General features: G+C 36.4%; 1 pseudogene; it reads left to right on the top strand.

Annotated features, from left to right (window-relative positions):
• Window positions 1–17,037: 17,037 nt before the first annotated feature.
• LOC143672605 (olfactory receptor 4C46-like) lies at window positions 17,038–17,973 on the top strand (annotated as a pseudogene).
• Window positions 17,974–23,980: the final 6,007 nt, after the last annotated feature.

The raw sequence follows: 23,980 nt of genomic DNA, 5'->3' as shown, positions 1-23,980 counted from the left end.
AAGTCAACAACTGAATCTAACTACCACATGTCAGGGTACAAGATCAACATGCAAAAATCATTACTGTTTCTATATACTATTAATGAACATTTTGATGAGACAATCAGGGCAAAAACCTGATTTACAAGAGCAACTTAAAAATGAAATACCTACGTATAAATTTAAGTAATGATAAAAAGACTAACATATGGAAAACATCCAAGCATTGCAAAAAGAAATTAAACAAAACTAAATAAATGGAAGGAAATTTTGCATTCATGGATTCAAAGGCTATCATTAGGATGTCACTTCTACCCAACCCAATTTACTGGTTCAATGCAATCCCCCATTCAAACCTCCAACAACCATGAGTCCATAAAAGGAAAGGACAACCTTCAAATTTATATAGATGAATAAGGGATTCCAAACAGCCAAAATTATCTTGAAAATGAAAACCAATTTTGGATTTAAAAAATTATCACAAATCTACAGTAACTGAAACAGTACTGTTCTAGAACAAGGACAGACATATAGGCTAAAAAATCTAATTGAGAGTTCAGAAATAAACCCTCACATGTATGGACAACTGATTTTTGATGAGGGTGTCAATTCTCTACAATTGAGAAAGAATAATCTTTTCAAAAGGTGGTGCTGAGAAATCATAATATCTAGATGCAAATGAAAGAAGGTGGGTTTCTACCTCATACAATGTAATAAAATAACTTAAAATCGATCAAACACATAAATCATAAAACCACAATTATAAAATTCTGTTGTAGGCCTCAGTCCTAACATGGCCTGCTGCCTTCCCTGGGGTCCATAAATACATTATGTGTCCAGGACTGTTTGTGTAAATCTTGTAGAATAGAACACAAACCCCCTGTAGTTAAGGAGACTGCTGGTACATTTCTTCTCTTGTTTTCCCAGGCATATGTAAACATTCACTATAGACAGCCTGACTGGGCATGTTTCTTGACAGCTTGCTCCCAGAAGGGTGGTATATCTGTCCTTGATAAAGAGCAAAAGGGATTTCAGCACTATTGCATATGTGAACACATAAGGGATGCTTTGCATAGAACATCTGCCTGTATCAGTTACTAATTGAGATGTCTGCCTATGGGAAACTGTTTTAGTTTTCTGGGCTGCTTAAGTAAATACCATGAAATGGTTCAGGTTAAACAATGGGAATTTACTCACTCACAGTTTGAGGTTGGGTGGAAGTCCAGATCAAGACCTCATTAAGTTAATGCTTTTTGCCTAAATATGGTGGCTTCTGGCATAGGTTCCTGGTGATCCTTAGCTTGCTTTTCTGCCACATAGTAATCAATATATCAGTCTCTCCTGACCTCGTCATTCCCTTCCAGTGCCCATTAAAGTTAAGCTTTTGGCTACTCTCTCTGGTTTTCTCTTTCTCTGTCTGAATTTCATTCAACATGGAAATGACTCCAGTAATATGATTAAGACCCATCCTGATTGGGCTTGTCCAATCTTAACTGAAGTAGCTTCATAAAAGTGTCCTACTTACAATGAGTTATTACCAACATAAATGGATTAGATTTAAGAACATGTTTTTCTGGGGTACATACAACTTCAAACTACCATGGGAATCAAAATCCAGTAGTGACTCTGACCTTTCTCTGTCTCATCTATGTGAGTTAAATGTCTTTCTATGAGGGCTTTTGTGAGACAGGCTGTATTGTAGTGTATTGTCATCTCTTTAAGTATCTCTCCTCACCTGCAGTTTGGCATCCTCATCAGGATTGTCAAAAAAGATCTGAAGACCTGGTGGAGGCATAACCAATCATCAGTTCAGACATGGTAGGGCTTACAGGTTGACTGAATTGCTGGCATGAGGGTAAAAGTGGTATGTAATTAGTCTACCTAGTAACAGGAATGTATTTGTGGAGTGGATAATTTAGAGCAGAGGGTGGTAGATTCCAGGAAGGCTAGAGGAACTATACAATGATTCTTGGCTACATGTGCACTCTCCTGCGACTTGCCAACTCCTATTTTGTGTCAAGAATTGCAAATACCTCCAGAGAGCTGAGGAGAGTCTTCCACCCCAGTGCAGGAAAGATTTCCAGGTAAACCCCCAGGTTAGAGCTATTTTTACTCAATGAAGAACTACCAAAGGGGTGGCTGCAAAATAAACTGTTCAAATGCAGATGTTTTCTAAGAGTAAACTATGGAAGTTGAAAATAGATATGGGCATAAGCCAAGAGCATGTCATATGGCTTGATTGCTGCATATTTCTGAAATAAATGAGGGGGTATTGCAGATTCACAGGTCTGGGGTTCAGTGGTTTAATCAGGAAGAGTTAACTACATTCCCTCTACTATAAGGCATTTTTGCCCACATTAAACAGGATAACCAACAGGATGGAGATATCAGCATGTCCATGCCATTTTTAAACTGGGTTGCTGAGATTAAGTGAATGACTTTTCCAACTCTGGGAAACTTTCCAGGAAGTAAAACCCCAATAAAAATTTTTCATGATGCTATATCTACCCTGAAATTATAGGTAGAAAACTCTTAGTCATTGGATCTTGACCAAGGGCAATACATGGATAAAATCATCCTGGATGACATTAGAGACATTCATGAAACAGGGTCCTCTCAATGAAAAAAATCTTTGTTTCCTTTCTTCTCTCACAGTGTTATTGTGGTATCCCACTCTGGAGTGAAAATAGCATTATGAGATTTCTATGGAAGAATTCCACCAAGTACATCAAGCAGAAGTGTGTCCCTCCATTAAGGAAAAGGATGAAGAGAGTTCTCAGGACTGAATTCATGTAGAATCCCACATCAGAGCCTCTACGTCCCTGAACTCAAGTGAGGGAGCAACAAATGAGAAGGCATTTCTGTGTCCAGACCAGGATGGTGAGGAAGAGAATTCCAATTATGGGCCTGAAATATTACATAGGGAGGATTATAGCCCTTTCCTGTACCCCAGCCTCACTTTTAAAAGAGTGATTAAAGGTAGGGCTAAGGTCTGCAGATCTCTAGTATCCCTATACCACTGTTCAGATAGAAAGGGAAAATGTGTTGGCCAGGCCTTCGTTGAGCTCCCAGGTACAAGTACCAAGTGACCATAATCCTTATCTCTGGTGAAGACAAGGTCAAAATTAGTTGCATTGGGGGACCTTTGGGACAGATGTGGTGAAACAGGGAAGGCAAGTGCATTTGTCAGGTGTAGGGCCTGAGAATTTGTTTATTATAAACAGCCTGCTTAGATGGCTGCTTTAAGTGCTTCAAAGTCTGAAGCCCTAGGGAAGCTGATTGTAGTTTGTTTTGTAGGCATAACACAGCATCTGTTATTTAAACTGATGATATAACATGTATCCAATCATGTATTCCATGAATGATGTTCCCTGTTGGTAAAGTGCTACTTTTGTTTAATTTAACATATATGGGTTTACTGCTCTGTAAGCTTCATGAGAGGGGAGAAAAGGATGAGAGATAGAGAGAGCAAAGCAGAGGGAATATTAAAGATGACCACTCTACCAAAAGTTCTTTGTGTTCTCTTTCAATTCATTACTGGGCCAGAGCAACCAAACCTTAAAATATGAACCTGACACCAGGTATGGATGTGGCCCTCTATGTGATTTCAAATGTCATTTACTGTGGTTCTGTGACCTAGAAATTAAGAATTAACAAATATTATGATTTCTGTATCATTATATAGATGTTTTTCTTTCTGGATTGTAGAATAGCCAAAATTAGTATATGAAGTTAGTGAAATTCACCTAATCTCGGCCCTGTGTATACTTACTAATATAATGGATTTTCCAGCCTAGATTCAACCTGGTTATGCTTTTGTAATGCTTATTCTAGCTTAGTCTCAGTCCTATGTATACTTGATGCTGTAAGGATTGTAACCATAACAACTCCATCTCCCCTTTGTTGATTCCATAAAAATGCTGAATTCATTAATATTTGGGAGACAGAGAGATTTTGGGTCAATAGGCCATCTGATCTTCTGCTTCATGCATAATAATAAAGTTTTTCTCCTTAAGAAGCCCTGGTGTTATGAATTGACTTTTACATGCACCTGCCAGGGAACCTTGCATTTGTTTGATATCAGTTCCCACTGGTAAGTGAATTTTTCTGGCTGCCAGTTGTTCTGAATACCTGGCAGAACCTGAATAGTATGCCCCTTTCTGTCAAAAGATGTCATAGGACACATCCACTCCCACTCACCACTGGAGTTGCCAAAGCTCAACCAAGATGTTCAACAAAAGCAGTACTGGCTCTCATGTGGGGAAAATGACATTGAATTATTGGTTCAGGATTTTGTAAGCAAGAGTGTTAAAAAGCACTCATATAATTTTACAACTCAGTCTGGTTGGAAAAAAACAACTCAGGTACCTAGTGGATGAAAATAGATTACCACAGATTAAATGGGTTGAAACCAATCCTTGGGTCCTGCAAAGAGTGGCAGCCCACACAAGGAACTATATTGCTCTTCCACTGATGTACTATATGTGACTCAACTATTGTAACCACCCATCTTCACATGTATGTTCATTAATCCTATTAAGTAAGACTGGCTTAGCAAATCTCCATCAGTAAATGGAAATTTTATATCCAAGACTGAGCATGATTGGGGTCTCAGGGTGTCAGATGACACCATGAACACATATTTATTTGTTGCAGATGGTTGAATGATCCACAGAGTCTATTCTTTCCCTGCCTTTGGCTATGTGAGACACTAATTCAAAGATGTTTCACATGATGAGGTGGCTTGGTTCATAGATAGATCTGGAAAACTCGAGATTAATGGAAACCTTGAAACCACATCTGTCACAAGGATAGTCACCTACTGACTGAGACTGGATAGGAGCGCTCTGCCCAATGGGCTAAACTCTGCAGCAGTGATGGCTGTGCAGGCCACTCCAAGCACAACTTCTTGCTACTGTTTACAGATTCATGGGCCATTGCAAATGAGATAGCCATATTGCCCAGCAACTGACAGTCAATGATTGGCTTATTGGGGTCTCACCTGTATGGAGACAGGGGCTATGGCAACAGTATGCAAGATGAAAAAGATCTATTTATCACTGTTGTTGGTGATGCCCATGGCAAAGGGCCATTTAAGCAGAACAGCAATGGGATTGCCAAATTAACAAAGTATTCACACAACAGTTTGTTATAATTGCTTGCTGGGTCTACCACCAGACATGGAAGCACACCTCAGATGCCAGAATGTGCTGAAACTTAAGAGGGGTGGAGGACACACCTTGATGAAAGAAGCAGCCAAAGATACAAGACAATTGTGTGACTCATGCCAATGAGGTTAGGCTGTACAATATGGTGAGCTAAGCCACATTAGCTGGGGCTTAGTTTTCACATGAGTATGGCATCTTGACCATGTAGAAATACTACACCCTAGTTATGGGCTCCAGTGTTATCTCAGTGAAGTAGACACATTCTCCAAATATGGACAGCAATTTCTGTGCATTATATGCATGTTGGGACCATGTTTTCAGCCATGGAGAAAATATGTGTCATATTTTAACAACAAACCAGGATCCTATCAGGTTAAGATACATCACTGCAACAATGGGCACATTCCCATGTTATATTATAGACCTTTCATGTTTCTTATCACCCACAATAAATGGACAACAGAATATTAGAATAAAAGGGAAAAACAAATGCAAAAAGGCCATAGGGAAGGACAATATATTGAGTGATATTCCTATCTATCTAAATCTATTTGAAAATTTCATAAGATATTAAACAAAGCAGGCATCAACAAGTTATTTCCCTGTTAACTATTTTTATAGCACATGCATATTAGGCAACTATCACAAAAAATCCAAAAAGCAAAAAACCTTTAAAAAGTTGTATAATGTGTATTTGTTTGACCGCTGTGCTTGAAATACATGAAGTAATGGATTTCAACCAACTCATTGTTACATCATTACTGGTACATTTATTCTTAGGTTGCCTCAAACATTTAAACACAAATAAAATTAGTGTAGCAAAAATAATGAAAGCAAATAGCAGTTAACTTTACAAATAATGAAATGTGAACTGTTTCTTCCCTTCCCCGAGTAAATTGGGTCACAAATTTGTCTAAAGGAACAGGACTGCAACTATAGTCAAAGGTGTACACTTTGAGATTGCTGTTATAAACAAACACGTTTTAACGTGTTATGTCCATGGCATATCTATTTCTACCATAGTCTTGAAAGTGTTCCAAATCTTAAAGTACCCAAATAACTAAGAATAGTTATTTATTTTAAGATTTGTACCCACAATAGTTATGCCTATAGTTTAAGACTGGAACAAATTATCTATTTTATCTCCCACCCAGACAAACCAATAAGTAGACAGTTTTCTTTGCTTAGACACAAAAGCAGTTTTAACACTGGCTCTTGTGAACTCACAATGTAACAAATGTACTATAACAAACATTTATAACATATGAAAATACTGTGTCCCCATATTGTCCACCTAAAGATGAAAACAGATAACTCTTGAAGTGTTAACTGACTCTACATGCCTAACACAAACATATAATGCACATGGGAAATAAAGAAATTAAAATAAAGTAAAATGATCCTGTTATAAATTATAAAGAAAAAGCTATTTAGGGGACAGCATGGAGGACAAATCATCTACCATGTAAATTTTGGAATTACACAGTAAAAAATTGGAAAGCAATTAATTTCCTACTCCTTCTCCTGCTTTAGCTTGGTCCCCTGGGTTTCTGATGGCCATTATATCAAGTTGCCTCTCAATAATTTCATTACTAACATTCTACTAACATTCTTTCTGTGTCAGACTCTTCGCATAATGTATCAAGTTCAGCAATGGCTTCATCAAAAGCTGTCTTTGCAAGAGGGCAGGCTTTCTCTGGGGAGTTCAGAATCTCATAACAGAGCACAGAAAATTAAGGACTAGGCCCAATCTGGTAGGATGCCTTGGTTGTATTCCCTTTTTGTTGATTTTCAATGCTTGTTAATATTAGATGTTAACCTTAAAATACATTCAAAATCAGTATATGAAAGTAAGAAAATGCTTTTGAGAGAAATTAAATTCTGAGATAAAAGAAGTTGGTAAGCTAGAGGACATTGTTTTTACCATATATGTTTTATAGACTCAATGCAATTCCACTTAAAAATCAGAAAAGTTTTTGGAGAAAATCGTATGTTTATTGCAAAATTTACATAGAAATTAAAATAAAAACCTAGAGTAGCGCAAATCAGTTTCCCGAAAAACAACATACTTGCAAGACTTGATGTATGTATTTCAAAACTTTCTATAAAATATTAAATTAAATATTAAATGTAATCCAATATTAAACACTGTGTGACATTGCATAAGATAATAATATAGGCTGGTGGTACAGAATAAAAACTCCATAAATAAACTCAAATACATGATTTTTTTTACAAGATGTCAAAGTAATTTGACAGGGAAGGAAAAGACTATCTTATCTAACCACAACTTTAGCTAGGTCAACTGGCTGTACACATGGAATAAAATAAAACAAATATTATTTCACAACAAACATAAAAACTCAAAGTAGATCTGTCAGAGACTGTTGTGTGAAAGATAAAACTGTAAAAATTCTAGAGTAAACTTTTATGACTTTGGAATAGACCAATATTTCCTAGATATGATACAATAAGAATGAACATTAAGAAAAGGGTGACATTTGGACTTTGACAAAATTATTTAAACTTCTGCTCATCAGAGGACAGTTTTGTAAAAATGAAATGTTCTCTAAGCATATTCTTATGAAAATTATATCAGCATCATATGTATGACAAAGAACATTAAAAGTTCACTAAAAAAGTTAACAGAAGCCCTATTTTTAAAATGTATAAAAGCCTTGAATAGAAACTTCACAAATGAGGATGATAAGAATAGATCAGCTTCACTATTCAGCAGAGAAGTACAAATTAAACCACAATATTTTTTACTACATACCTCCTTGAATGCCCTAAAGGAGACAAGCACACTAAGTGAAAAGGAAGTAAACATCTGGAACTGTATTATTGTGGTTTGTATGCATGTCCACATTTTTTATTAATTAAAAAAAACTTAACCCAACATTTAGAAATCATTACATTCTACATGTGCAATCAGTAATTCTGAATATCATCACATAAATGCATGATCATCATTTCTTAGTACATTTGCATCGATTTAGAAGAACTAGCAAAACAACAGATAAAGATATAGAATGTTAATATAGAGAAAAAAACAAAAAATAATAATAGTACAAAAAAAGACAGACAGATAAAAAACCTATAGCTCAGATGCAGCTTCATTCAGTGTTTTAACATGATTATTTTACAATTAGGTATTATTGTGCTGTCCATTCTTGAGTTTTTGTATCTAGTCCTGTTGCACAGTCTGTATCACTTCAGCTACATCACCCATTATCTTACCCTGTTTCTAACTCCTGCTGGACTCTGCTGTCAATGACATATTCCAAGTTTATTCTCAAATGATGGTTCACATCAGTGGGACCATACAGAATTTGTCCTTTAGGTTTTGGCTAGACTCACTCACCATAATGTTCTCTAGGTCCATCCATGTTATTACAGGCTTCATAAGTTTATTCTGTCTTAAAGCTGCATAATATTCCATTGTATGTATATGCCACAGTTTGTTTAGCCACTCGTCTGTTGATGGGCATTTTGGCTGTTTCCATCTCTTTGCAATTTTAAATAACGCTGCTATAAACAGTGGTGTGCAAATGTCTGTTTGTGTCTTTGCCCTTAAGTCCTTTGAGTAGATACCCAGCAATGGTATTGCTGGATCATATGGCAATTCTATATTCAGCTTTTTGAGGAACCTCCAAACTACCTTCAACAGGGGTTGCAACATTTGACATTCCCACCAACAGTGGATAAGTGTGCCTCTTTCTCCGCATCCTCTCCAGCACTTGTCATTTTCTGTTTTGTTGATAATGGCCATTCTGGTGGGTGTGAGATGATATCTCATTGTGGTTTTGATTTGCATTTCTCTAATGGCCAGGAACATTGAGCATCTCTTCATGTGCCTTTTGAACATTTGTATTTCCTCTTCTGGTAGGTGTCTGTTCAAGTCTTTTTCCCATTTTGTAATTGGGTTGGCTGTCTTTTTGTTGTTGAGTTGGACAATCTCTTTATAAATTCTGGATACTAGACCTTTATCTGATATATCATTTCCAAATATTGTCTCCCATTGTGAAGGCTGTCTTTCTACTTTCTTGATGAAGTTCTTTGATGCACAGAAGTGTTTAATTTTGAGGAGTTCCCATTTATTTATTTCCTACTTCAGTGCTCTTGCTTTAGGTTTAAGGTACATAAAACTGCCTCCAATTGTAAGTTTCATAAGATATCTCCCTACATTTCCCTCTAACTGTTTTTGGTCTTAGACCTAATGTTTAGATCTTTGATCCATTTTGAGTTAACTTTTGTATAGGGTGTGAGATATGGGTCTTCTTTCATTCTTTTGCATATGGATATCCAGTTCTCTAGGCACCACTGATTGAAGAGACTCTTCTGTCCCAGGTGAGTTGTCTGGACTGCCTTATCAAAGATCAAATGTCCATAGATAAGAGGGTCTACATCTGAGCACTCTATTCATTCCATTGGTTGATATATCTATCTTTAAGCAAATACCATGCTGTTTTGACCACTGTGGTTTCATAATATGCCTTAAAGTCAGGCATTGTGAGACCTCCAGTTTCGTATTTTTTCCTCAAGATGTTTTCAGCAATTCGGGGCACCATGCCCTCCAGATAAATTTGCTTATTGGTTTTTCTATTTCTGAAAAATAAATTGTTGGGATTTTGATTGGTATTACATTGAATCTGTAAATAAATTTAGGTAGGATTGACATCTTAACTATATTTAGTCTTCCATTCCATGAACACGGAATGCCCTTCCATCTATTTAGGTTTTCTGTAATTTCTTTTAGCAGTTTTTTGTAGTTTTCTTTATACAGGTTTTTGGACTCTTTAGTTAAATTTACTCCTAGGTATTTTATTCTTTTAGTTGCAATTTTAAATGGGATTCGTTTCTTGATTTCCTGCTCACCTTGTTCATTACTAGTGTATAGAAATGATACAGATTTTTGAACGTTGATCTTGTAGCCTGCTACATAGCTGTACCCATTTATTAGCTCTAGTAGTTTTGTTGTGGATTTTTCTGGGTTTTCGACATATAGTATCATATCATCTGCAAACAGTGATAGTTTTATTTCTTCCTTTCCAATTTTGATGCCTTGTATTTCTTTTTCTTGTCTAATTGCTCTGGCTAGAATCTCCAACACAATGTTGAGTAATAGTGGTGATAATGGACATCCTTGTCTTGTTCCGTTTCTTAGGAGGAAAGTTTTCAATTTTTCCCCATTGAGGATGATATTAGCTGTGGGTTTTTCATATATTCCCTCTATCATTTTAAGGAAGTTCCCTTGTATTACTATCTTTTGAAGTGTTTCCAACAGGAAGAGATGTTGAATCTTGTCAAATATCTTCTCTGCATCAATTGAGATGATCATGTGATTTTTCTGCTTTGATTTGTTGATATGGTGTATTACATTAATTGATTTTCTTATGTTGAACCGTCCTTGCATGCCTGGGATGAATCCTACTTGGTCATGATGTATAATCTTTCAATCTGTTGTTGAATTCGATTACCTACAATTTTTTTGAGGATTTTTGCATCTATGTTCATTAAGAGATTGGTCTGTAGTTTTCTTTTTTTGCAATATCTTTGCCTGGTTTTGGTATGAGGGTGAAGTTGGATTCATAGAATGAATTAGGTAGCTTTCCCTCCACTTCGATTTTTTTGAAGAGTTTGAGGAGAGTTGGTACTAATTCTTTCTGGAATGTTTGATAGAATTCACATATGAAGTCATCTGGTCCTGAACTTTTCTTTTCAGGAAGCTTTTGAATGACTGATTCAATTTATTTACTTGTGATTGGTTTGTTGAGGTCATCTATTTCTTTTTGAGTCAAAGTTGGTTGTTCACATCTTTTCAGGAACCAATCCATTTTATCTAAATTGTTGTATTTACTAGTGTAAAGTTGTTCATAGTATCCTGTTATTACTTCCTTTATTTCTGTGAGTTCAGTAGTTATGTCTCCTCTTCCATTTCTGATCTTATTTATTTGCATCCTCTCTCTTCTTCTTTTTATCAGTCTTGCTAAGGGCCCATCAATCTTATTGATTTTCTCATAGAACCAACTTCTGGTCTTATTGATTTTCTCTATTGTTTTCAATTTCATTTATTTCTGCTCTAATCTTTGTCATTTCTCTCCTTTTTGCTTGCTTTGGGATTAGTTTGCTGTTCTTTCTCCAGTTCTTCCAAGTGTACAGTTAATTCCTGCATTTTTACCTTTTCTTCTTTTCTGATATAGGCATTTAGGGCAATAAATTTCCCTCTTAGGACTGCCTTTGCTGCATCCCATAAGTTTTGATATGTTGTGTTTCCATTTTCATTCACCTCGAGGTATTTACTAATTTCTCTTGCATTTTCTTCTTTGACCCTCTTGTTGTTTAAGAGTGTGTTGTTGAGCCTCCATGTATTTGTGAATTTTCTGGCACTCTGCCTATTATTGATTTCCAACTTCATTCCTTTATGTTCCGAGAAAGTGTTGTGTATGATTTCAATCTTTTTAAATTTGTTAAGACTTGCTTTGTGACCCAGCATATGGTCTATCTTTGAGAATGATCCATGAACATTTGAGAAAAAGGTGTATCCTGCTGTTATGGGATGTAATGTCATATATATGTCTGTTAAGTCTAGCTCATTTATAGTAATATTCAGATTCTCTATTTCTTTTTTGATCCTCTGTGTAGATGTTCTGTTCATTGATGAGAGTGGTGAATTGAAGTCTCCAACTATTATGGTATATGTGTCTATTTCCCTTTTCAGTGTTTGCAGTGTATTCCTCACGTATTTTGGGGCATTCTGGTTTGGGGCATAAATAGTTATGATTGTTATGTCTTCTTGTTTAATTGTTCATTTTATTGTTATATAGTGTCCTTCTTTGTCTCTTTTAACTCTTATATTTGAAGTCTAATTTGTTGGATATTAGAATAGCTACTCCTCCTCTTTTCTCGTTGTTATTTGCATGAAATATCTTTTCCCAACCTTTCAGTTTCAACCTATGTTTATCTTTGGTTCTAAGAATAGTTTTGTAGACAGCATATAGAAGGATCCTGTTTTTTAATCCATTCTGCCAGTCTGTGCCTTTTGATTGGGGAATTCAGTCCAATCAACATTTAGTGTTTTTACTGTTTGGATAATATTTTCCTCTACCATATTGATTTTTGTATTATATATATCATATCTGACTTTCCTTCTTTCTACACTCTGCTCTGTACCTCTCTCTTCTGTCTTTTTGTATCTGACTCTAGTGCTCCCTTTACTATTTCATGCAGAGCTGGTCTCTTGGTCACAAATTCTCTCAGTGACTTTTTGTCTGAGAATGTTTTAATTTCTCCCTCATTTTTGAAGGACAATTTTGCTGGATATAGGAGTCTTGGTTGGCAGTTTTTCTCTTTTAGTAATTTAAATATATCATCCCACTGTCTTCTAGCTTCCATGGTTTCTGCTGAGAAATCTATACATAGTCATATTGGGTTTCCCTTGTATGTGATGGATTGTTTTTCTCTTGCTGCTTTCAAGATCCTCTCTTTCTCTTTGACCTCTGACATTCTAGGTAGAAAATGTCTTGGAGAACACCTATTTGGGTCAATTCTCTTTGGGGTGTTCTGCACTTCTTGTATCTGTAATTTTAGGTCTTTCATAAGAGTAGGGAAATTTTCAGTGATAATTTCTTCCATTAGTTTTTCTCCTCCTTTTCCCTTCTCTTCTCCTTCTGGGACACCCACAACACGTATATTTGTGTGGTTCAAATTGTCCTTCAGTTCCCTAATCCCCTGTTCAAATTTTTCCATTCTTTTCCCTATAATTTCTGTTTCTTTTTGGAACTCATATGTTCCATCCTCCAAATCACTAATTCTATCTTCTTTCTCTTTAAATCTATCATTGTAGGTATCCATTTTTTCCCCATCTTTTCTACTTTATTCTTCACTTCCATAAGTTCTTTGCTTTGTTTTTTCAGTTTTTCTATTTCTTCTTTTTGTTCAGCCCATGTCTTCTTCATGTCCTCCCTCAATTTCTCGATTTCCTTTTTGAAGAGGTTTTCCATTTCTGTTCGTATATTCAGCATTAGTTCTCTCAGCTCCTGTATCTCATTTGAACTACTGGTTTGTTCCTTTGACTGGGCCATATTTTCAATTTCCTGAGCGTGATCCATTATCTTCTGCTGGCGTCTAGGCATTTAGTCAGATTTCCCTGGGTTTTGGACACAAGAGTTTGAAAGATTTTTCTGTGAAATCTCTGGGTTCTGTTTTTCCTATCCTTCCCAGTAGGTGGTGCTCGTAGCACACGTTTATCTGTGGCTCCCACCAGTAAAAGGTGCTGTGGGTCTTTTAACTTTGGAGAAATCTCGCCCTGAGGGAGGTTCACCAGCCGAATCAGCTTGGAAGAGTGCCAGCTGGTTCAGCATTCTGAATGCGTGAAGAATCGCCTGCTGCTGCAGCTCGGGAGAGCACCCGTCTGAAATCCTGATCTTCCCGGAGTGCCAAGCATGGTGGGAGGGCACCAGCCACCGTGGCCCAGGAGAGTTCACCATTCCCAGTCGGACCGGGAAGTCACATGTTTGGAAGGGGCCCCGGTCACCATTCTCCGTGGACTGTGGGTTTCTGATCCAATTCTCCCAGTTGGTCCGGGGGGCCATGCATCGGGAGGGCACCAGCCACTGCAGCTTGAGGGGCCTACCTGTCCAATTGTCCCAGTTGGCCCAGGAAGGAGGAAGGGAGGGACTCTGGCCACTTGCCGCCCCGGCCCATGGAAGCCCACTCCCCTCGGTGATCTCACCGCAGTGGGTTCTCTCAGCCTGTCTGCTCTTCCAGAATGGGGTATGCTATCTTTTTGATCTCTTTCATAACTCTGGGAGCTGTTCTGTATCGTTTCGACTCCCCTAGTAACTGGTCTGGAGGAGGAACAAAGATTCGCACATCTTACTAAGCTGCCATCTTCTCCAGAACTCTCCACATTTTTAAGGCTGCCTAATATTCCATATCCTGTCTATGGACATCATAACTAATTGGTAGCCTTCTATTATTTCTGCCTACTTCCAAAGCCTGTTGTAAAATGTGCAAAATATTGTAAGGGATCTTGTACTTAAGAATAGCTGCTAATATTTTTATAACTTCACTGCTCCACCTTTCAAATAAGCAATGAAAACGTTTAAGGCTGATACGAAAATGTTTTAGTAATCAGAAAAAGTTTAAGGATGATAATAAAATGGGAGCTCCCTCAGTGTTATAAGTCAATAGGAAAACTGCATCAAAACTTCCCACTTGGGGAATATAACACCCTGCTGATCAAGTGGCATTCAGCTTTCTCTATAATAGAGGTTCAGAAAGAGAATGAGGTTAATTGGTTGTGGTTGCCAGTGCAAGGAATACAATCCCCCATTAATGAATAGCTTTTTTTCTCAACTGTGACCCTCCAGAATAACTTTTTCTAAAACAAAGCCATTCCATCAAAGGAGATAATTAGTTCCTAGGAAAGCAAATAGTAGCTAAAAGACCAGGTCCCTGTACCTTCTTGGACACCTTCTTGAATGTGCAGTTGTTATTGTTCACATCTCCAGAGCAAGATGTATCAAGGGTGGAGGCACCCATGCAAATGTGTGTCCTCTGTGTTTTGTGCCTTTTGCCTGTCATGAGCAGATCCATTTATATACAGAAGACCAATTATTCAACTTATTTCAAGTGAGTACATTCTAAAATGAATCTCAGGTTTTCTGGAAAAGATTTTGTTTTAAATCAAAAAAAGGAAAATACATAGGCTCTTCAGAACATTTTCTTACCAACTGCTAACTTGAATTGACTAGTTTCCCTCCTGGTATGTGGCTGGATTTTTCCGTATTAAAAAGTTATAAATTCCAAGAAGTGTTCAGTTTTAAGATGAGATTGTTCATAAATACCCTAAACATTATTGAGATGATCTATAAAGTAACTGAGGTTTTTTCTTTCAGTGATAGTGACTCTTCTTAAGGATTGTTCCTTTCCATGTATGTAAAGCATTATTTTATTTACAACACTTTTCAGAATGGAAGTGAAGTATTTTATCCTCATGACAATCCTTCCAAAGATTATAAATACCATTAACCTCATTTAAGAGATGAAGATGAGAAGATTCAGAGAAGTCCAGCAATTTAAAGGACTGTGACCAAGTTCTCTGACATATGGCCAATGCTTTTATCATGAGACAATATCCTTTAGTAGTCAACACACTGTGAGGATAAAAACATGTTGAAGTGCCCTTCTTTCATAAAAAAGATGTACATATGAATACATAATGACACAAAATCAGTTAATTAATTTAATACAAACACAAAATGCAGAATCCATTGTGGGAATATGATTTCAATAATATGAGTCTCTGGGGCTTCTTTAAAGTTGAATTTGAAAATTATTCCTTTTTTTGGTTTACTTCATTGTTGAACATTCCCTCTATTATTGTCAATTCTCACTATTTAATAGGCACATAGACTGCCATACAATGGAATATATAAAAGCCCTGTGTGCGTCCCCAAACTATTTTCATATATGCTGTCAATCACTTCTCATAACTACCTGTGAGGTGTAAATGATGTAAGATACCGAGTAATGTGCTCAAGCAAATGAAGTTGCAAGCAGAAAAACAAGGAATTCATCTAGTGTATCTAATTCTAAACTTACATTTTTAATGACTGTTGCAGTTTTCAACATTTGCAGAAGACTCTTGAGGAATAAAGAAGATGGATAAGGACAGGGAAAGGAAAATGAAAAAATGAGGGAAAGGCCAAAGTGAAGGGTAACTTTCAAGTCATACCACCACTTTTGTAAAATTTTAATGATCTAGATGCAAGATTTACTTACCACCATACACTAATTAAATAATAATTGTTAAGCTAATATCAGAAGATTACTTGAGCATTGTTTGTTATGATAATAAGGAAAAAAACAAACAAAAAAAGCTAAGAATCTTTGTTCTGCCCTTAACATCTCTGTGCTCCTGATAAAATATATTAAAACATATTGAGAAGATTTTTAGGAGCATTAAACAAGTCAAAGTCTGTAAGGCACTTAGAACACAAGGTGAAAAATAAGTGTAGTTCATATTATAATTACTATTTTAACCATTATCATAAACATATGAGCCTGTTACCTTATCTGAAAAATGGGTGAACACTACATACCAAACAGTTTATATGAAGAATTAAATAAAATTTCAAACACCATGCTCTTACCTCCATATTCTATACATACCAAGGAATCATTAAAAGTATGTATACTATTAGCTATGGTAAAGATAATTATATTCAGACAGGAAACAGTTTGAATGCTTTACAGTAGCAATTTTACTCTTTCTTTCATTAGCATCACCAATAACCTGTTATTCGTGTGTCCACTGCTACAATTAGTCTCCTATCTAGTTTCTCTGTCACTGGCTTCCACTTCCTTATTGAACTTCAGCCCATACTTCCTTCAAGACATAGAAGGTCTTGCAAGAGCAATATTCCAGTATTCCCCATTTCCCTTGATTCCTCTTTGTGCTTCCACTTATTTTCTCAAGGTCTTCCATGAGTCTCCATTTTCTGCAAAGTGGAGTAAATTCCTTAGTCTTACATCCATACTGTTTATGTCCATGCTGTATCTACCCTTGCAGGAATCTGTATATATTTACTTGTCACTGCTTCTAAATTAGGATGTTATTCATCAGTAAGCATAGACAATCACCTGCCCTGTGTGTTTGCCAAACTTCTTCATTTTTATTCCCTTTACAGAATTAGACCTGGGAGGCAGTTTTAACAAGTTCTAAGAATGCATAAGTGTTTTTTCTATCTCAAAATACTCTAATACGAATGGAGAAATCAATATAATTCAGATGTTTATCATCTCTTATAATGGAAAAGCATAATAAATTCAAGGTTGCATTAATAAAATAGTTTTACTTTCAGGTAATATTATTAAAAGACACATGAAATTCATGGAGAATAGAAAAAATGTAACAGAGTTTGTTTTATTGGAGCTCACGGAGAACCCTGAGATGCAGAAAATCATATTTTTTTATTTCGTGTCATCTATATCATCATTGTGGTATGTAATGGGGTCATTGTGTTCACCATCATTTCCAGTCCATTGTTGGGTTCCCCCATATATTATTTCCTGGCATATCTCTCCTCTATAGGTGCCTGTTATTCCTCTGTCAATACTCCAAAAATGATCATAGATTCACTCTGAAAAGAAGACCATCCCTTTCAGTGGATGTATGACCCAAGTTTTTTGGGAACATTTCTTTGGAGGTGCTGAGATCATCCTGCTTACCATGATGGCCTATGACCACTATGTGGCAATATGTAAACCTCTGCACTACACCACCATCATGGACCAGCAATTGTGCAGCCTGTTAGTGGGAGTGGCATGGGTAGGAAGCATTCTTCATGCACCCATATGGATATTCTTCACGTTTTGATTACCCTTATGTGGCCCTAACATCATATATCACTTCATATGTGATATGAATCCTTTGCTCAGTCTGGCATGCACTTATACTCACACTCTAGGGCTTTTTGTAGCTGATAACAATGGGTTCATCTGCTTGTTAAACTTCATCCTCTTGCTGGTCTCCTATGTGGTCATCCTGAACTCCCTAAAGACCCACAGCTTGGAGGGGAGGCACAGAGCTCTGTCCACCTGTGTTTCCCACACCACAGTGGTCACCTTATTCTTTGTTCCATGCATATTTGTGTACATGAGACCAATAGCTATTCTATCCATTGATAAAGCAATTGCTGTATTCTACACTAACATAACTCCTATGTTAAATCCCTTAATTTATACCTTAAGAAATGACCCGATGAAAAATGTTATTAGGAGAGTGTGCAGTAGGAGCACAGTTTTTGGTTACAAATAAATATCCCAGGAGCCAAATTCTTTAACCAAGGAAGTGTCCAAAGGATATATGGACTTATCTCAACGGGTAATGTTTATGGGAGAAAGAAAAAAAAACACAATCACTACAATTCTTAGATTCCACATTGAAAGAGGCAGAGCTGGGAGCAAGCAATGGGAGGATAATAAAAGTACCTATTGGAAAGGTTTTTAGGGGCATTTAGGAGAATGTTCATGTTTGCATGTTGTTTTGGTTTGAAAATAAAAAATAAATTAAATTTGAAAAAGAAGATATAACACACACAAAAAAATATATGGGGGAAATGTAACAGGACCTTTTTTTCTGTACTTGGGAAATTCTGCCAAATCGGCCTTAGATTTATTGGCTTCATCCATGTATATGGATTTATAGACACTTCTTCTAATAAAGAAGGAATAACTAATAATATATTTTGATATTGATCATTAATATGCAATAATCCAACGGGGATGGCATTGCTGGTATCTCCATTTTACAGGTGAGAAAACTGATAGAAAAGAGAATGCAAAAAAATACAGATGCATCAAAGAGTCAGGAACCCAGTTTTAACTGATTTCACAGCCATGCTCTTAACAACTATGAGACACTGCCAGGCAATGATGATGCAAAATCCAAGTAATTATTAGAGTAACTATTTACAGAGAGAATCTGCAGGGTAAATTTTATATAGTATTTCATTTCTATAGATATAAAGCTTATACTTTTTCATTAAAAACTGTAATGAATTCACAGTCATTCATTGCTTGCAAATTCTTGGTAACTAACTATAATTCAGAGCTATAAAAACAATGGGCATTTAACATTAGAATACGAAGTAGTGAGATTTTGCCATGTTTCTAACTTTCCTTGTGGAATTCAGAATTGATTTTTATTATTCATTTAACCTGTATTATGCTTATAAACCAAAATAAACAATAATGGTTCAAATAATGTAAGACTCCAAAAGTGATCATTGATTCACTTTCAGTTCAGTAATTGTCAGAAAGATGCAATTATTTTTGTAAGGTAGCACAGTGTGAAGTACACAATAATTCCTGAATTTATGTATACAAGTATTAATCACATGAATAAACTGAATAAAATATTCAGTATAAAAATAGTATGACATACTGGGGAATTGTTTCCTACCTTTATCTTACTCAGATTCTAAGGAAAAATTTAGCAAGGACTCATGAATATATCACATATTTATTTATTTTTCATCCTTGATTAAACCCAGAAATGAAAGGGAAATTGAAACAGATTCTCAGACTTAAGAAAATAATTTACCACGGTATTGTCTCTGCTGTGAACAAGCTTTCATTATTTTATGAATGCTGTCGTTTATGTACTGTTTCTCTGTTACTCCATTTACTTTCTGGTAATATTTCATTATTAAATGTGTTTTTTAAAAATATACGTCTCTGTCTACACATGTCATTATATTCTGTTATTTCCTTCATTAAATAAGCAATAAATATGTTTGAGCCTAAGAAATGTGATGGGCTTTGGCAGAGAGCAAAGAGGGACCCGAGATATTACCTTATAGAGTGTTTTGGTTTACTAAAGCTTCCAGAATGCAACATAACAAAAATGGATTGGCTTTTATAAAGTGGATTTATTAGGCTACAGATTTACAGTTCTGAGGCCATAGAAATATCTAAATTTAAGGCATCAATAGGATGATATCCAGATTCTGAAGAAAGGCCACAAGTATCTGGAAACCCTGTCAGCTGGGAAGATACATAGCTGGTGTTGCTGGTCCCTGCTTCTGATTAGTTGCTTCTGATTCATTTTGCTTTTTCTAGGTGTCTTGTGGATCTTCTGTTAATGTCTCTGGGACATTTCTCTTTCTAAGTCTGTGGGCTCTCTTAGCTTCTCAGGGGCAAAATTTGGATTTCATCGCTTACATTTTCTTGGCTCTCTTCATGTTCTGGGTCCTACAGGTTCTGAGGGTCCTTACTTATCATCTCTTAGGGCATTTCTTTTGGAGTTGTCTCCAAAATGTTTCTCTCTTAAAGAACTCCAGTAAACAAATTAAGACCCATGTTGAATGGGTAGGGTGACTTGTCCATGGAAACAGCCTAACCAAAGCGGTTCCACCTAACAATAGATCTGCCCCCACAAGATTGGGTTAAAAGAACTCAGCTTTTCTGGAGTACACAATGAATTCAAATGAGTACATTCCACCCCATGTACCCTCAGAATAAATGTTCTTTCCATATAACAAATAAATTCATTTCATCACAGTATCACAAAAGCCTTCAACCATTTCAGAAAAAATGCAAATATACAAATTTCCATCAAAATCAGCTAAAAGTTCAGTTTCTCCTAAGATAAAATTCTCCTCTGGCTTTCGACCTATGAAACTTAGAACAAGTTAGTTCTTCCAATATACGAAGAAAGGACAGTCATGGGATGTTTTCCCCTTTCCATAAGGAGAAATTGGAAGAAAAACAGTGGTCAAATGTCCCAAACAGATCTTAAAACCTGCAGAATGAACTCCATTAGATTTAAAAGTCTAAAAGTCATATATAAAATGATGTTCTATCCTCAGGGTTTGAGAGTGACATCTCACCCCCACCAAGGGCTTAATCCATGGCCCTGCTCTCCAAATGCTGACATGATGATTACAGAATTGGGGAGCATTCACAAGACCACCTTATTCTCAGCCTTACCATCCTCAAGCATTTAGATGACACCTAGACTCTGCTATCTTCAGGGCACATGCCCAACCCCTTCAGAACAGTGAGAGGGGTGACCAGGCTCTCTCCAGAGCTACAGAAATGTTTTAAATACTCACTGAGGACTTGGGCACCACAACTATTCCTGAACCTCAAAGAAGCAGACCTAACCTCTGCCTCTGGGGCAAACTCACCATCTACACATGCATGCAAGTGTCTGCTCTCCTCACCTGAGATTGTTTGACTCCAGACCATAGCTTCCATGGTTTTGCATTTGAAGTAATTTTTCATTAAATATGTCCCTTTCCTGTCCCTTTTAGTCCAGACTGCAGTGGTTTCATTCCTACAGATCTCACAAAATATTTGTTGGCTTCACATGGAGCATACAGGACTCAAAATCATCAGAAAATTGGCCTTTCTGCAAATACTTTCTGAATAAGTTCTACTTTCAATCCTGGCTCATATCAAAATGACTAGCTAATTCCGTGTTTGGCTAAATCCTCACGTGGGGCGTTATATTCTGGGGAATCATTGTCAAAAAGATCAATATTTTCCAAACTATTAATTTCTGTCTTTTTGTACCCAAGAGTTCCAGTTTATGTTTTTCCTCTCACATTTTGTTATAGGATGCATAGAGAAACCAGGCTGCATTTTCCACATTTAGTGTACAGATTTCCTCAGATAGATATCCTGGCTTATCACTTTCAAATGCACCCTTCTAACAACAATGCTCAATTTTGCCAAATTCTATGCCACTTTAAAACAAGAGTCAGCTTTCTTACAGTTTGCAATGACATATTCATAATTTCCATGTCAGGCCTCATTGAAGATGCCCTTAGCATTCATATTTCTCCCAGCAGTCTCTTCAAAGCAGTCTATGCCTTTTCTATCAAGATCTTCACAATTATTCCAGGATATTTCCCTTATACCTTTTAAACCCATACCAGTTGTGCTGGTTTGAAGCTATTATATAACCCAGGAAAATCTATGTTCTTTACTCCTCATTTAAAATCTGCAATATCTTTCTGATTGTTTCCAAAGAGATGTGAGCCACCCAATTGTGTGTGGTAACTTTTGATTAAGTGGTTTCCATGGAGCTGTGTCTCCACTCATTCAAGTTGGTGTTGTTTACTGCAGCCCTCTAAGGGGGAATTATTTTGGAAAGCACAAACAGAACTAGCAGAGCCCTTGCTTCATCTTGGAGATGAAAAAGGAACACACCCATGAAGAGCTTAATGAAATAGGAAACTGGGAGAGAAAGATAGAAGACTTTGTCATGTGTCCTTTCAGCTAAGAAAGAAACCACAAATTTCATTGGTCTTTCTTGAGTGAAAGTAATCATTTATTTGGTGCCTTAATTTGGACATTTTCATTTCCTTGTCTTAATTTGGATATTCTTATGGCCTTCAAACTGTAAACTTTCAACTTAATAAACTCCCCCTTTTTAAAAGCCATTCTCTTTATGGTATATCACATTCTGGCAGCTTACTAACCGTAAAAACAGTATTCCTGGTATTTTCAAATCATACCACCCCACTTCTCTGGTACCGAAACTATTTTTGTTTGTTAAAGATGTCAAAATGAAATATACCAGAACTGTTTGGCATTTATAAAGGAGATTCATTAGGTTAAAAATTTACAGTTCTAATGTCATGAAAATATCCAAATTTAATGTATCAACAAAATGATACTTGGACTTGAAGAAAGGTAACTGGCATCTGGAACATTTCTGTCAGCTGGGAAAGCATGTGCCTGGATTCTTCTGGTCCTTACTCCCAGTTTATTTCTTTCAGCTTCTGATTCCAGTGGTTTTCTCTCTGTCCTGCAAATCTTCTCTTAACATATCCAGGAAGCATCTCTTGTTAAGTGCTGTGCATCCTCCCTTAGCTTTTCAGGGACAAACTTTGAATTTAATCTCTAAGCTCCTTCTGGCTCTCTCAGGTTTTGGGTCCTCCAGGTTATGTGGGTCCTTGCTTAGCTTCTTGTTGGGCATTGCTCTCTGAGCTTTCTCCAAAGTATCTCTCTATTAAAGGGCTCCAGTTGGCAGAATAAGACTCATCTTGAATGGGTGGGGTCACATCTCCATGGAAACAACATAATAAAAGTATTCCAACAAACAATACACCTGCCCCCACAAGATTAAATTAAAATAATATGGCTTTTCTGGGGTACGTAACAGAATCAAACCAGGAACTGGTTTTTGTAATAAAAAAACAGATTTTAATATCTAAACATGCCTGATTCCACCTGGTATAGAGAAATAAATTTCTTTGTCTTAATGGGAAGGTGAATTGTATTATAGGTGCACATGTTGGGAACCAGAGTGAAAAATTTTGCAAGACCAGATCAGAGACAGGAGGGTTATTTTGACTTTCATAACCCCAAACAGATAAGATACGGCCGGAATCCAGAAGAAAGTAGAAGGAGAAAAAAACAAGAAAAAGAAAAAAAATAGAAAAGGAATAATTGTTTGCTGAGCATATCCTACTATTTTGCAGGTTGTCCCTTTATTCAGGCCTGTTTATCTAGGTGGGGAAGGTATTATTTAGATTATTTGGTGTTGTCTTTTGCATTGCTCTGTAGGCAACAGTGGGAGGGTTTGTAGGAAATGAGATTAAGGGTTTTTGGAGATTATATCAATAGAAAGCCATTTCAACAGAGGCTTTTGTGCTTATATTTACTCAAGGCTGCTTAAGTGAAATCCTAATAAATGGTTTTCTAGTTATTAAAGACTACACTTATCATTTTCCAAGTAAAGGATTATATTGAGCATTTTCCTATGTAATTATCAATCTCCCCATTATACAACATTTTCTTATTCTCCAGAAGCAAAATTTTGTGAGCGTTTCTTATAAATGAACATGGGCAAGGACCCCATCTTCTATAATTGCTTCTTGCTGAGCAAGGGTGAAGAAGTTTATATATAGTCTGGAAGGTGTTCTGGACATAAGCCCACAGTTACAATATACATGATAGCAAGAGAAACATTTGACAAGCAAAATAAAAGCCATGTTAATAAAGGCTCTTTTCCATTACATGGGTAAATTCAGTAACCACTTAAAAATGAGTTTAATTTACTATAGTTTATAACATGATCAACATCACCTTGCATACAACTTAGGATTGAAGATATGTTGTCATATATATCTACAGAACAGTACTTAATACTAATTAATGCACAAGTTTTTTCCCCAGCTGCAGTGGATGTTAAGCTTACAATATTATATATGCTACTTCCTCATAGACGTAGGTCTTAGTGTTAATTGTGTCATTTTAGATTTTGACCACATAGCTGGCAATTTTAGCTTCAGGAGGTATGTTCTTTG

This window comes from Tamandua tetradactyla, chromosome Y (assembly GCF_023851605.1).
Source record: "Tamandua tetradactyla isolate mTamTet1 chromosome Y, mTamTet1.pri, whole genome shotgun sequence".
In the NCBI taxonomy this organism is placed as follows: domain Eukaryota; kingdom Metazoa; phylum Chordata; class Mammalia; order Pilosa; family Myrmecophagidae; genus Tamandua; species Tamandua tetradactyla.
Note: the sequence above shows the minus strand (reverse complement) of the source record. Positions and strands in the feature narration are given on the sequence as shown.